The sequence below is a fragment of the Gymnodraco acuticeps genome, unplaced genomic scaffold (genome assembly GCF_902827175.1).
Source record: "Gymnodraco acuticeps unplaced genomic scaffold, fGymAcu1.1, whole genome shotgun sequence".
Classification (NCBI taxonomy): Eukaryota; Metazoa; Chordata; class Actinopteri; order Perciformes; family Bathydraconidae; genus Gymnodraco; species Gymnodraco acuticeps.
In genome coordinates, this window is record NW_022991861.1 from 167,944 (window position 1) to 183,313 (window position 15,370).

Here is a 15,370-nt window from a genome sequence, read left to right on the forward strand (position 1 = left end):
ATATGATTGCTCATATTTTAAGCCATCTTTTTCCCGGCCCCTTGCTTTGGATCATTTTCATCAACCGGCCCCCATTCCAAACTAATTGAATAGCCCTGGCGTAGTGTATCTGTGAACAATCCCAAATACAATTCATTGTTTACATTGCGGTTAGTGCTAAACCAGAAGAAAAAACCCTTTTTCATTTTTAACGGTAAGTGGAAAGGGGCTGGGCTACATGAGGTGAATTGAGCCAACATAATTAGACCCTTTTTTTTTCTGACTGTGTTGTTGTGGCAATTCAGCACTCACAGAAGGAAAGAATAAAACGGAGAGGAATCAATAAAACACAAACACAGATATAGTTGATTCATTATTATTTCATTGTACAACAATCAATAATAATGAGGAAACATTACCTTGCAAACAAGCAGTCAATAGTGGTAATGCTCCAACGAGTACAAGTCTTTCACATCACATATTGTTCCAGATGTCGAAAGGTCATTATCTCGTGACCTCTTTAGGTGTAATTCATACCCTGTCAGGATATTAACCACCTAACTAACAATACTTAACTGTATTATCCTGAGGAGGATCTCTTTGCACTTCCGCTCACCCCTAATAATTGCGGAAGAGACGATGGGCCTCTCTTTTTCTGGAAACTGTAATTCAATAACATACCTAATTATATTGACTAGGTCCAAGACTGATATAACAGTGTGTTTCCTGTTTCCTGCAGATGTCCAGCAGCTGGTGGTGGTTAAAGAAGAGCCTCTCCCTGACCAGCAGGAGTGGAGCTCCAGTCTGGACCAGGAGGACCCAGAGCCCCCCCCCACACATTAAGCTGGAACAGGAGGAACTCAGGATCAGTCAGGAGGGAGAGCAGCTTCAGGAGCTGGAGGAGGCTGATATCACCAAGTCCTCTTTCACTCCTGACCCTGTGAAGAGTGAAGATGATACAGAGAAACCTCAGTCCTCACAGCCTCATCAAAGACCAACTGAACACATGGAAACAGAAGCTGATGGAGATGACTGTCGAGGACCAGAACCAGCCAGGAACTCAGATCCAGAGAGCAGTTTACAACCAAAGACTGAGGACCACACTGGAGACTCTTCTGAAGACACTGATGACTCTTCTGAACCTGACGCTGAACACAGTGCTGATTGGAAGGAGACAAGAGAACCTGCCTCAGGCTCAAACTCACTGAAAAATATACAAGAATCATTCAGTGATCCCCGACGTAGTGCTGAAAAGAAACCATTCAGCTGCTCAGTTTGTAAGAAAGCTTTTAGATATAGACAAGTTCTAAATCGACACATGAGAATCCACACAGGAGAGAAACCATTCAAAAGCTCAGTTTGTGAGAAAGCTTTTTCACAGAGTGGAAGTTTAAAGGAACACATGAGAGTCCACACAGGAGAGAAACCCTTTCGCTGCTCAGTCTGTAAGAAAGCTTTTTCACACAGTAGAAGTTTAAAGGCACACATGAGAGTCCACACAGGAGAGAAACCATTCAAATGCTCAGTTTGTGAGAAAGCTTGTACACAGAGTGGAAGTTTAAAGGAACACATGAGAGTCCACACAGGAGAGAAAGCACACAGCTGCTCAGTCTGTAAGAAAGCTTTTTCACACAGTAGAAGTTTAAAGGAACACATGAGAGTCCACACAGGAGAGAAACCATTCAAATGCTCAGTTTGTGAGAAAGCTTGTTCACATAGTGGAAGTTTAAAGAAACACATGAGAGTCCACACAGGAGAGGAAATATACAGCTGCAATCAAATCAAATCAAGTTTTATTTATATAGCACATTTATAAACGATTTTTGGTCGAGCCAAAGTGCTGTACATATAATAAAAATAGCGTACAGTAGAGACACTTTACAGCAAATACAACAGCACAGATTGTTCAGAATATCAGTATGAGAAAAACTTCACCCTCTATCCTTAGACCCTCACATCGTACAAGGAAAAACTTCCAGAGAAAAACCCACAGTTTAAAGGGGAAATGGGAGAAACCTCAGGGAGAGCAACAGAGGAGGGATCCCTCTACCAGGACGGACAGACGTGCAATAGATGCTGTGTGTAAATCGAAGAGATAATACATTTCACAGCATATAGACCGAATGTTAGGAAATGCAAGTGTCTGTAATAAGAAGATGAATCCACGAGGATGTCAGCTACAATCCTGTGGAAGCCATCAGGGAAGCAGCATGGCGAGACCCAAGGCAGGACAGCAGAGACAGGTTCAGCCACGACCCGAACGTCCACGACTTAATCCAGGACTCGGGATAGAGGATCCAAGACACAGGACTACAGCAAGAGGATCAGCCTCGACTCCGGATCCCGGCGTAGATATAGATACAAAACAAGAAAAAAAAGATTTGGCTGGGTTAATCGGAACAAGAGAATACACAGACACAGACAGAGAGGGGAAAGGTCATTGGATAAAAGTTATTCTTGATAACCCTCTAGAAAGATCTCATGAACTTCCCCACTCAATCTATCAAGACCCGAGCAGTTCTATTAGATATAGGATAAGAAACAGATAGGGAGCACAACAGATTAAACGTATGTGGTAAATTGCCAAAGTGCTTTGTTTTGAACGTTCATCAGTATTATAATCAAAAAGAGAAATAGGAACGTTAGTTTTTACTGAAATGATCAAATAAAGTCAACATCTCACAGTCTTTACTGAGCTGTGTGGGGTTTGTTCAACTTTTAAAATATGTTTGAATGGTGATATACACAGTGATAGATGTTAAGGACTAACGTTTATAATAAATACATCTGTATTGATTTTAAGATCTTTTCATCAATCATACGTATTGGGATCATTTGTATTCATGTGGACCGGAGGGAGAGGGTGACGAGCAGAAGTTTCACTTTCCTTTTTTATTTCACAGTTTGAATATTTTTTTATTATTCTTTGTTTGCTAGCCAAGGTGTTTTATTTGCTTTGACTGTAAACATGTGTACACCTTGTTCTTAATCAAAACAACTTCCAAACAAATGAACAGTCTTTCATGTACAGTATATCGTTAACACATTTTAAAATGACCATGTTGAACAGCTACAACATGAAAATACTTCTAGGCAGATTGTGGAGGATAATGGGAGAATGAACAGAGGGGCAGAAACACCATCTGAATAATGGCCACTTCTTGCTAAATGTACATTTCCATGTGAGGCTTTTATCCCAGGCGACTCACAATAGGTCAATGAACAATGAACAGTGGTAGACAGTAGCTCATTTACAAGGCACGGTACTTAAGGACAATCTTGAGGTACTTGAGACTAATCCTGCAGCTTTATACTTCTGCTCCACAACATTTCGAGAATGAAGAAACCATCACGTATGAAAGGAACATGTGAATAGAGGGGCAGAAAACCGTCTTGGACATTTACATTTCAATCTTGAACAATGAACAGCGGTGGATAGTAAAGTACGTGTTATAGCAGAAAATGTAATACAGCATATTTCTGGTATATTCATTTTAATGTCACCTGATATATAGGATGTGTGTTTAACGTGTCTATTTTTTCCTCTTAATTATAGAGAGGTTTTTTATATATATTCCCAAAATGATGTCCCATTTTAAGTAGAAGTAGATTAGCGCAAATGGTCTTTTCTTCCACGTTTGTGTTATAATCAAAAGGTGGTTTTGTGGCTATTTGTGAGTAGGTAAGGTACAGTACAACCTGTGATTTCTGCCTTGAGTAAAATCATTACCCGTTGATAAGTATTTTTCAGAAAGTCATTTTGGGCTTTCAAGGGCGGAACTCAGTAGGTTATCTGTAAGAGTTTTTTGTATGATCTGGAAACTTAAATGAATAAAAGGAGGAAATGTATGTGTGCTCATATGCAGACGTATATATTGTTTGTAAATGGGATAATTCATATCCTGCAAGACTCTTAAAAGAGCATGAGACGATTGAGTCACACACAGTTAGAGAGACAATGGTCGGTCTGACTTATCAATAGATGTATTCATGTTATTGTGAGCTGACTTCGGAGGTTGGAGGAAGTTCAGAGAAGGCCTTAGGGTATAAGAACAGTTAACCTTTGTTAGTTTATTACTCCTATGGATGTCATGAGATGATGAAGTTTAAACATATACAAGTATAGCTTTCAGAGGGAAGAACATGTGACATTCGTGTGGTGGGCTGCATGATGTTAAAGATGAAATGTGTGTGTTAAAGATGTTTAAGGGGAATGGGTGTGCGTTCTGTCAAAGAGTCCTCTGTCTGTAAGATTCTACTTCTCCAAAGCATTGCTGTAGGACTGCTTGAGAGCAGAGGTAATGTTTTACTCATTACTATTGATTGTTGTACAACGAAATAATCATTGATCAACTATACCTTTTATGTGCAACATATAGTGAAACATCCCTATAAAGACATTGGTTCTTCTTAACACGCAGGGACATAGACACACACACACACACACACACACACACACACACACACACACACACACACACACACACACACACACACACACACACACACACACACACACACACACACACACACACACACACACACACACACACACACACACACACACACACACACACACACACACACACACACACACACACACACACACCACACACACACACACACACACACACACACACACACACACACACACACACACACACACACACACACACACACACACACACACACACACACACACACACACACACACACAGTTATGGAAATCTGAGACCCAATACTGTGGAGAGTACAAGTCAGAGTGATCAAAACAAATAAATGGTGAATCAGACAGAGTTGTCTTTCTGGTTATTTATTTGAAGCTTCAAATACATAAGATACAATACATAGACACAGGTCTCACAGAGTATAGCATAGTCTGCGTGAGTGTGCGCAGATATAAAAAATAGCAAAGATTATATACAATAAAGAATGGGAAGTTCAGAAATCTGTCTTCACACGGTCATATTGTTATTAGACACCTGTCCTTGAGCTGTAGATAGTATAACGGTTCTCAGAAAAGGGAAGTTATTGTGTGACTTTGTGTGAGTCTCAACCTAGTAGCCAAATCAGCTCTGTGGCCTTGAAGTGCTTGGGAATAAACCCACAGTGGAGTATGAGAAGAAAACAGCACATCTCAGGAAATGATATAGGTGTTTTGCAATGTGTTGAGAAGCATTTGGTTTAAGCATATAAGGATATAATAAAAATGTCCACTACATTCTCCCCTTTTGATCATACTTGATCAATACAAAAACAAATGACAGGATAGACTGATATAACACATCAATGAATACACTCCATCGCTGGTTTAAGTAAACACATCACAAATATATCATAGAAAACTGGCTGTTTTTGTGGAGGACAGACTCCAATATAATGTAAGCATAAGAGGAGGGTAAACTCGATTCACATGATTATATTGTAGTGTCGAAATCAGACTCTTCTGATTCTAGCTGGTCTATCTCACTGTGGCGCAAAGGATTGTCGTGTAATGGAATAGCAGCATACTGAACGAAAGCAGAGGATACCATGCTGGAAACGCACTTCTTCAGTATTGGGATAATCAAACAGGTACAACTGATTAATAGGCCGAGAATGATCGTCAGGGTGTGCCACCAGATGTTACCGGTGATCCCATTACTGGTCTGAACCACATCAATGTTGCTATGGTCGTTATTGCCTATGTATAGGTTACGTTTTAGAAATGTAGATGTACCTATGGATGTCAACAGTTGCGTCAAAGGCTGCTTACCCTTTTCGGGGGTCTGAGTTTTGGGCGCGATGTCTATGTAAAATGTGCCACACGCCGGATACATGCCGGATACATACATACAGACAACATAATAACCCTTGTCTGATATCTGGGCAGCCTGTAGTTGCAACAAGATAACGGGGCTCGATGAATTGACCTTGGAGATAGACAATCTCTCTTTGATGTTTGTTTTGTCGTCCCATAGGGTATAACCCCAATCGGTGTACGCGGTGGTCCATAAAACAAAAGTCCAGTCCCCCGAGCAGTGAGTGGCCGTGTGACTGTCACTCTCGACATAGCATATGTAGGCGTCTGCCCACCCCAGTTTCTTAGGGTCGGGGCAATGCATGTAGTTGCACGGGTCTAACTGCACTGTGCTATCTTCCCCATCTCTTAGAGTAATGTTACCAATCCCTGTCTTGACCAGCCCCTCTGCCCATGTGGTTCGCCCTACTTTTCACCCTGCTTTCCCCATGTACCTCTTAGATACCTCGATTTTGGCTGACATGCTGTGTGCTGACCATGGATACATAAAATATAGGACTAGTCCTAACACAACTATCATGGCAAGTATGCAGAGGAACCATTTTATGATTGTCCAGGCTCTCCAGTAGTATCCACATTGCTCACGGTTGCGTTGTCGCCTTTCCAGGCGAGTCCTCATCACGAGGGGGAAATGCTCCATGGGGTGTGTGTGTGTATTCCCTCGGTCGATTTTGCGACACGGACAGTCAGACTCCGCACACCGGTAACACAAACGAGGAACCAGAGAGCATAGGGAACCGCTCAGCTGGCACTCACTCGTGACACCTTGTGTGTAGTGTGTTTTGGTGTATGTAGTGCAAGTGTGGTGCTGGTGGTGACTTGGACACGTCACTTGTTGTCGTCTTCCGTTGGTGACTAGGACACGTCACTTGTTGTCGTCTTCCGTTGGTGACTAGGACATGTCACTTGTTGTCGTCTGCTTCCGTTGGTGACTAGGACACGTCACTTGTTGTCGTCTGCTTCCGTTGGTGACTAGGACCTTGCAGTGGCTGGCGTGGACCCACGTAGCTCTCCCGGCGACCTTGACCGCTGTCTGGGTGACGAGAAGCACCTGGTAGGGACCTTGCCAACGATTGGATTTCCAGCTCTTTCTCCGGAAATCCTTGACCAGCACGAAGTTGCCGGGTTGGAGATGGTGAAGTGGACCAGTGGCAGTCGCTAAAGTGGATGACAGGTTAACACAATATGACAACATAGCATCCTCACACAAAGTTGTGGAGGGAAGAGGACATCCTGGAGCCTTGAGTCCAATCTGTGGAGGAGCCCCAAAAAGGATTTCAAATCGCTGAGTTGGCTCCGTGTTCTTTCCCACATCCGCATGTACATCAGCACAATGGGCAGAGCTTGTGTCCATGACAGACCTGTGTCTGCACAGCATTTTGCTAGTTTGTTTTTTATTGTGCCGTTCTCTCTTTCCACCCCACCCCCACTCTGTGGATGATAAGCACAATGCTTTCGGATGTCCATGCCCATGTATTCTCCTATCTGCGTAATGGCCTCATTAGCAAAATGTGAACCGTTGTCGCTAGAAATTTTGTCTGGTAGTCCCCATCTAGGGATGATTTCCCTCAGTAGTGCCTTTGCCACAGCATTTGCTGTCTGTGCTTTTACTGGGAAAGCTTCAACCCATTTGGACCACATGTCAACCACCACCAGACAGTGCTTCTTACCCTCTGATGGGCTAAGCTCAATGAAATCCAGCATTAGGTGCTCAAATGGCCTGGTGGGAGGTGGATGTGCTCCGGGTCCTGTAACCTTTACTGGTCTACCAGAATTTTGCATAATGCAAATTAGGCATGCTTCACAGTGCTTTTGAGCTGTTATTGTGAACCCTCTTGTGAACCACTCCTGATTTATAGCCTCTAACATCCCCCCTTTTGACACATGATCCAACCCATGTGTCAACTTAGCAAAATGAGGGAAGAAATGTCTTGGGAGACATGGATTGGAATTTGGACCAACCCAGATGCTGGAGGTTGGGTCAAAAGCAGCCCCAACAGCCTTCCACTGAGCCTTCTCAACTGGTGTAGCTAGCTGCTGCATGGAAGTCAGTGATGACATTTAGTCAGTGAAGGAGGAGACAGGGATTTTAACAAATGATTGTGCATGAGGTGCGAGAGGAATCAGAGCGGCTGCCTTTGCGGCTGAGTCAGCAGGTAAATTAGCGGACCCAATTTCTTAGGGAAACTGGGTCTGTGCTGCTTGCGTGTGCGGCACATTTACAGACTGCAACTTCAGATGGGAGCAGAATGGCGTCTAGTAAGCCTGCAACCAGTACATGGTTAAGTACTGGTTTGCCATCAGATTTCAGACATTTCTACACTTCCAAATAGCCCCAAAATCGTGTACTATACCCAAAAGCATAGCGTGAGTCAGTGTAAATAGTCACGGTTTTGCCTTCTGCAAACGTGCAGGCTTCAGTTAGTGCGATGAGCTCTGCTGCTTGTGCTGAGAGGTGATGGGATTGGTCCAGAATGGAGTACAGCAGAATCTGAAACAACAGAAAAACCCACCCGATTAGTGACCCCTTGGTCGCGAAAGGCAGACCCATCAACATATAAAATGAGGTCAGCGTTGGTCAGAGGAACGTCTTTTAAGTCCGGTCTAGGTGTGCACACAATGCGAAGTTCGGCAACACAGTCGTGTTCGTCACCTTCAGGCAAAGGCATAAGAGGGTTCTTACACCTTTTCCAAAGTCAAATTCAAGCACTTTTCAAGAATTTTCAAGGTGCATTTTCAAGCTTTTCAAGTATCTTACAGCTGTTGTAAATTACATATTTATATGCACATACTCAAATGATTATTTCCCTACCTCACATTAACTCAGATGTTATTTTTGCTATAAACAACCAAATGTGTGTTTCGTGATAGCATTCTACACGAGGATGAAAAATTAAAGAAAAGAAAACTAAGTTTAATATTTCAAAATGAGTGATCTGTACGTCTAAAAACCGAATTCAGGCGACCTTTCACCTTTTTTTTTTTGTTTCCCTCCTCTTAATTAAAAGCATGGCTGCAAGATAAAAATGTGAGTTAATTGATTTAGATAAACATTTTAAGTTGCAAACATTAATTTATAAGTTGTTAATTTACTTCAACCTAAATTCAAGTTGAAGTAAGTAATGCAATTGGCTTGATAACTTATTGTTCTACACCTTGAGTTAAGGATTTCAAGTCCACTCCCACTTAAGATGCCTGGACAAGTTCCCACAGTTAAGACAAATAGAAATATACAAAGGACATTTTAAGGTGAGTGTCATCTTTTGTCATTCAAATACAACTTGAAATTCAAACTCTCCTGATTGAAACATCATGTGTTGAAATAAACAACTGTAGTTCAAAAATAAAAAGTGAATTGCTTAATATTTTTGTTGTGGAATCAATTAATTTCTTTCTTTAAAGGCAAAACATGAACAAGCTAAGAGAAAAAAACTATTGAATACAATATTATTTGGAGCAACTTAATTTACAAATGGTTGTCAACTTAAAAACATCTGTCCATGTTCAACATGTGGTAATTAAGTACATACAACTTAAGATTACATTTAAATCATACGGTAAAACAAGTTGGAACTTTTGGAGTAATCAACTTAAAAACTTGTGTTTATGCTACCAATGATTAAGTAAGTGGTAATTGAAAACACCTGATTGTAGAGGAAACGCCTTTCCCCTAACTCAGATAACTTTGTTGCTTTAACAAAATGTCATTAGAAGTTGTCTTAACTCAATAACCATCGATGCAACCTATTGCCTTGATTCTCTTTGTTAAGCCAAGGCATTTGTTTTTAGAGTGTACGTAGACTGGGCCTCCCATATAACCTGGCTGAGCCGATATAAAAACAATCAGCCAAATAACTTTTCAATACATTATTGATTACTATTTTGTAGGTACTTTTAGGTTGGCAGTGAACATAAGTCAGAGGTACATGGTGTACTTTTCCTCCACTACATGTATTTAATACCTTTAGCTACTTCACATATCTGGATGAACGATATGAAATCCAATCAAGTGTTAAATCAGACTTTAGTTCCACCTGGAGTAAATCCACCAGCTACCCTGCAGTATACAAAGTCATTCAAACTAGCTGCACCTTTACCAGCTTTGAGAACACTTTCATGATCAATCATTATAAAACATATCATATATATTATTCTGAAATGGACCAATCTGCACAACGACTACTTTTACTGTCTTTCACTATATTTTGATGAGAATACTTTTCTACTTTTACTTGAGGAACATTTTGAATGCAGGACTTTTACTGTAACACTCTGGTACTTCTACTTTTACTCAAGTACAAGATCTGAGTACTTGTACTTTTACTCAAGTACAATATCTGAGTACTTATTCCACCTCTGGTAGTGTATTAGTCTGAATTGTAGCTACAAAATCACGCAGAGCTGCATAAAAATAGACTCACAATGGTAACAAGTGGAAAATAATATTTACAAATGTGTACAATGATTTGTAGGTAATTTTGACTACTCAAGACACCTGACTTATACAAAGGAAGACTGTGTTCATTCTACAATTACATGGGATTAAAGCAACATGTAGTTTTACTTGTATAATACTTCCATTTTGTATAAAAGACAGTTTGTTTTCATCTGTTTTCGAATAAACAAAGTATTGGCTTTCAGAATATTAAACTTGTTTCGGCAAATTCAGATGATAAATACAACTTGAAATCTTGTAACGGCATAATTACAAGCAGAGAACGGACTAATGTAACATCACAGCAAGCATAACAACAGCCGTGTGTTATGAACACATATGCAAGAATGACATCATCTGTCGCTTAGTGACAGGTTTTGACAGAGCAGCCAATGATGCAATACGCTTATCTGAAAGCGCTTTTCCCCTCTCCTGAAATGACATGACCCAAAAATGTAACTGTTCTTTGTACATATTGGAGTTTTGACAAACTGGCCTTGTGACCAAGGAAATGGTATCAGCTAGTTGAGGTCATCAACTCTCTCTTTGTATGAGAGCAGTGCCTTTAGAAACTTGGAGAGAGACCAACCTTGTACACAATGCCTGGTTGTACACAGTAGGAGATTCACAGTAGCCTTGACACAAACGTGTGAATGTGTAAGGTTTACCATTATATTCAAATGTGAACAAAAATTGACTGTCTTTGTGTACAGGAAAACTGAAAAATGCATTTGAGAGATCTTATGACAGTAAAAAATGTTGCAGAGGCTGGAACTTGGGAAATAATCAGATAAGGATTCGGGACGAGCGTGCATGCACAGCTGCATTTACAGCTCGTAAATCCTGGACAAATCTCCACTCGTCAGGAGGTTTTGTCTCTGATCTTTTTGACAGGAAACACTGGAGTGCGTACCGGAATCGTTACACGGAATAATGACCCCTTGTTTAAGCAGAGAGGTAAACACTGGCCGAATGCCATCAACAGCTTCACGTTTCAATGGGTACGGGGGTTGATTTGGACGGAACGTGGACATTAACACTACCTCATATCTGTGAGCTGCCCAGAGTGAGTATGGTACATCTGAAAGCGCGGCAGGAAGCTCAGAGATATGAGAATTACCTCATCATCCTCAACCAACAGCAATGTGTGCAGAACGGCTACGTTTGTGCACATTTTCATCATAATACACATCACGTGACATAGAATACATGACATATTCTGTGTGTGTAGGTGCCCAATCAGTGACTGACTCCCAATCTTTAACGATTGGACACAAATCCCTCCATCTATCAGTGGGGCCCCTGGCTAGTGAAATGTGTGGACCGCCCCTGGGATTTGACACAGTTTGTGTTGTGTGGGTGTGAGTGCAACAGGAACCAGCGCTGCGCAGCAAACTCCAATACATAGTTTTAATCATGAGCTCATCATTCACACATTCTAACAGGAAACTCTCATCATACGGATCATCAACAACGTTAGCAGTACAATGCAAATGAGAAGCCTCCATGAACACAGCAGGTGGAAAACCACGTTGATCAGTCAAACGCAACAACGCCTGAGTATCAGGATATGTCAGCAGCAATTTGATACACATTCACCAGTTCTTTATCATCAAATGCCAGTTTTTGAACGATCGTAGGAGATGGCTGCCGGACTTTAAGACCCTCATTTGTGGAAAAATTAGGTCTAAGCCGAACCGGAGAATCAGATCTCTGCCCAGTAAATGTATTGGGCAGACAGATGATAAAAGGAAACTGTTTTTGACTGATGTGGCAAATGGATGACTATCATCACCGTTATCTCTACTCTGAAGTGATACAAAAACTTCTCCTTTACAATTACCCCAGCCGCTCCTATTGAGTGAATAAATCTACCACTAAATTTGCAATCAGGCAAATCTGCCCTTTTTACCACAGAATGTGTAGCCCCAGAATCAACCAAAAAAATGGAAAATCAACACCCATGACAGCCAAAGTCAGTGTGGGACATTTCTCAAATTCTGTTTCACTGTCATATTTCAAATATATACCCTCTTTAACCACAGACATGTCTTCTACATTTTCCAATTACTCAATAGCATGATGTGTTTGTGTGTGTCACTTCCCTGGTGCTGCTTTCTGTCTCGCTCGATCGGGCCCCTTCCTCTCATCTGATTGTGAATGATGATTGCTGTCCCCCTCTGCCTCCACTGCCAGTGTTCTGTGAGCAGTCCCATAATCCAATGTTCAACACTGCCACACTTGAAACATCTTTCGTCAAATGAAGGTCTTGCTTCTCGTCTTCTGCCTCGGAAAACCTCTTCTGCCTCTCCCTCGGTATTGTGAGCGGCCAGTATTCTGCGTAGCTTGGGCTGTGTCTGTGAGTCCGTTGAGAAAGGCATTACTGAGGTGTGTCCCCCAAACACCTGCTTGGGCATCGGGTTTGTTTATCCCGCTGTTGTCCCCATCTACTTGGGGCTGATGGGGGTGGCGAGCTTGGAGTTGACGGACTGCATGGCTGGGGCTTGTAATAATAATAATAATAAATAATATTTTTATAGCGCCTTTCAGGAAACCCAAGGTCGCTTTACAAGTCGGGTAGGGGGGGGGGGGAGTAGGGGAAAAAAGGCAGACAGGTTAAGGGGGTGGGGGGGGGGGGGAAGTAGCGGAAAAATAAACCTATTAAACTAACTATACAGTGGCGAAAGCCTTGGTAAAAAGGTGCGTTTTGAGGGCTTTTTTGAAAATGTCCAGGGTTGGGGCGCTGCGGATTTCGGGGGGGAGAGAGTTCCAGAGGGTGGGGGATGCCACACTGAAGGCTCTGTCACCAAAAGTCCGCAACCTGGTGCGGGGGGTGGAGAGGAGATCCTGTCCAGATGATCTTAGCTTCCGGGATGGAGTGTGGTAGCGGAGAAGGTCAGACAGGTATTGGGGGGCGAGGGCATGGAGGGATTTGTAAGTCAGAAGAAGGAGTTTATAGGTGATACGGTGCTTGACTGGGAGCCAGTGTAGGTGGATCAGGGTGGGGGTGATGTGCTGCCAGGGCTTGGTGTGAGTGAGCACCCTGGCAGCCGAGTTCTGCACATACTGGAGCCTGTCCAGGGCTTTACTGGTAACCCCGAACAGGACTCCGTTGCAGTAATCCAACCGGGAGGAGACGAATGCATGAATGAGGGTCTCGGCCACGGAATCAGAGAGTGATGGTCGTAGACGGGAGATGTTCCTGAGGTGATAGAAGGCAGACTTAGTGACGGATTTGATGTGTGACTGAAATGAGAGAGTGGAGTCAAGGATGACACCCAGGTTACGGACTTCGGGAGACGGGGAGATGGAACAGCCGTCAATGTGGAGGAGGAGATCCCCAACCTTCCGGAGCAGTGCTTTGGGGGCCACAACCATGAGCTCAGTCTTCTTACTGTTGAGTTTGAGTAGATTTGCTGTCATCCAGGTTTTTATGGCGTGGAGACAGTTGACCAAAGACTGTGGAGGGAGCTGGGCGGATGGTGAGGTGCTGAGATAGAGCTGAGTGTCGTCAGCGTAGCAGTGGAAATTGAGACCGAATTGACGTATGATCTGGCCAAGGGGGAGCATGTAAATGGTGAAAAGTAGGGGACCAAGCACGGAGCCTTGGGGGACACCATGGTTGACTGGGGCCGAGGGGGAGGATGAGCCGCTGATGCTAACAAACTGAGACCTGGTTGATAGATAGGACTGAAACCATGACAGAGCTGTGCCAGTGATGCCAAGGTTGTTAGAGAGGCATTTCAGGAGGACTGTATGAGAAACAGTGTCAAAAGCAGCAGAGAGGTCGAGGAGGATGAGAATACTGATTTTTCCGGAGTCAGCAGCGAGAAGGAGGTCATTAGTGATCTTGAGGAGGGCGGTCTCTGTGCTGTGATGTGCTCTGTAGGCTGACTGTAGGGGTTCGTAGAGCTCATGGTTGGACAGATGTTGATGAAGCTGGGCGGCGACTGCTCTTTCCAAAGTTTTGCTAAGGAAAGGAAGGTTGGAGATCGGTCGGTAGTTGTTCAGCTCCTCAGGGTCCAAACCAGGCTTCTTGAGGATGGGAGTGATGGAGGCGGTTTTGAAGCAGGAGGGAACTATACCAGATGACAGAGAGGAGTTGATGATGTCTGTTATGATGGGGCAGAGGGTGGGAAGGCAGGCCTTGACCAGCACCGTGGGCATGGGGTCAAGGGAGCAGGTGGAGGCCTTAGCATTGGTCACCAGCTTCGAGACCAGTGGAACATCCACTGGGGAGAAGGAGGAGAGAGAGCATTGGGGATTGAGGGGTTGAGCCGGGAGTGTGCATTTCTGTGTCAGGGGCCAGTGCAGAGAGGGGGAGGGGGCGGGCACCAGGAGTTGTTGATGAATGGAGATCACCTTAGCCTGAAAAAAGTTGAGGAATTTGGAGCAGAGGTCAGGAGCTTCAGCAGTGTGCGTGGCAGGGAGGGGGCGGAGCAGTCGGTTGATGGTGGAGAATAAGGATCTGGGGTGATTTTGTTGTGAGGTGATGAGGGAGGAGTAGTAGGCGGTCTTGGTCTTGGAGAGAGCCTCCTTGTAGGACCTTACATGGTCCACCAGGGCCATACGGTGGACGGTGAGGCCAGTTCGTCTGGAAAGCCGCTCCAACCGACGACCAGTTTGCTTCATTGTGCGAAGATCAGAGGTGAACCATGGTGCCGGGCGGAGAAAAGACACCGTCCGGCTTCTGAGGGGAGCCAGAGAGTCCAGGCTGAGAGAGAGGGCAGTGTTGTAGCGGGCCACCAACACGTCCGGCGAGGTGTCGGAGAGAGCCGGGGCCATGTGGGTTATGAGGAGGTCTGATAGGGCTGATGCACTCACTGATTTGGTGTCTCTGAAGGTGATTGTGCGCCTGGGGCGCTGCTTGGGCAGGGGGATGGGGATGGTGAAGATGATGGCATGGTGGTCTGATACTGCCAGGTCTAGGCGCTGCAGATGAGAGGGGGGGGGCACCAGTGGAGCAGACTAGATCCAGCGTGTGACCTTTGGAGTGGGTGGGGCCCTGGACATGCTGTGTTATGTTGAGGCAGTCCAGAAGTGACAGAAATTCTTTGGCAAAGCTACAGCTGGAGGAGTCGACGTGGATGTTAAAATCTCCCAGCAGATAGGTGGAAGGTGATTTAGAGCAGAGAGAGGACAGAAGCTCACTCAGC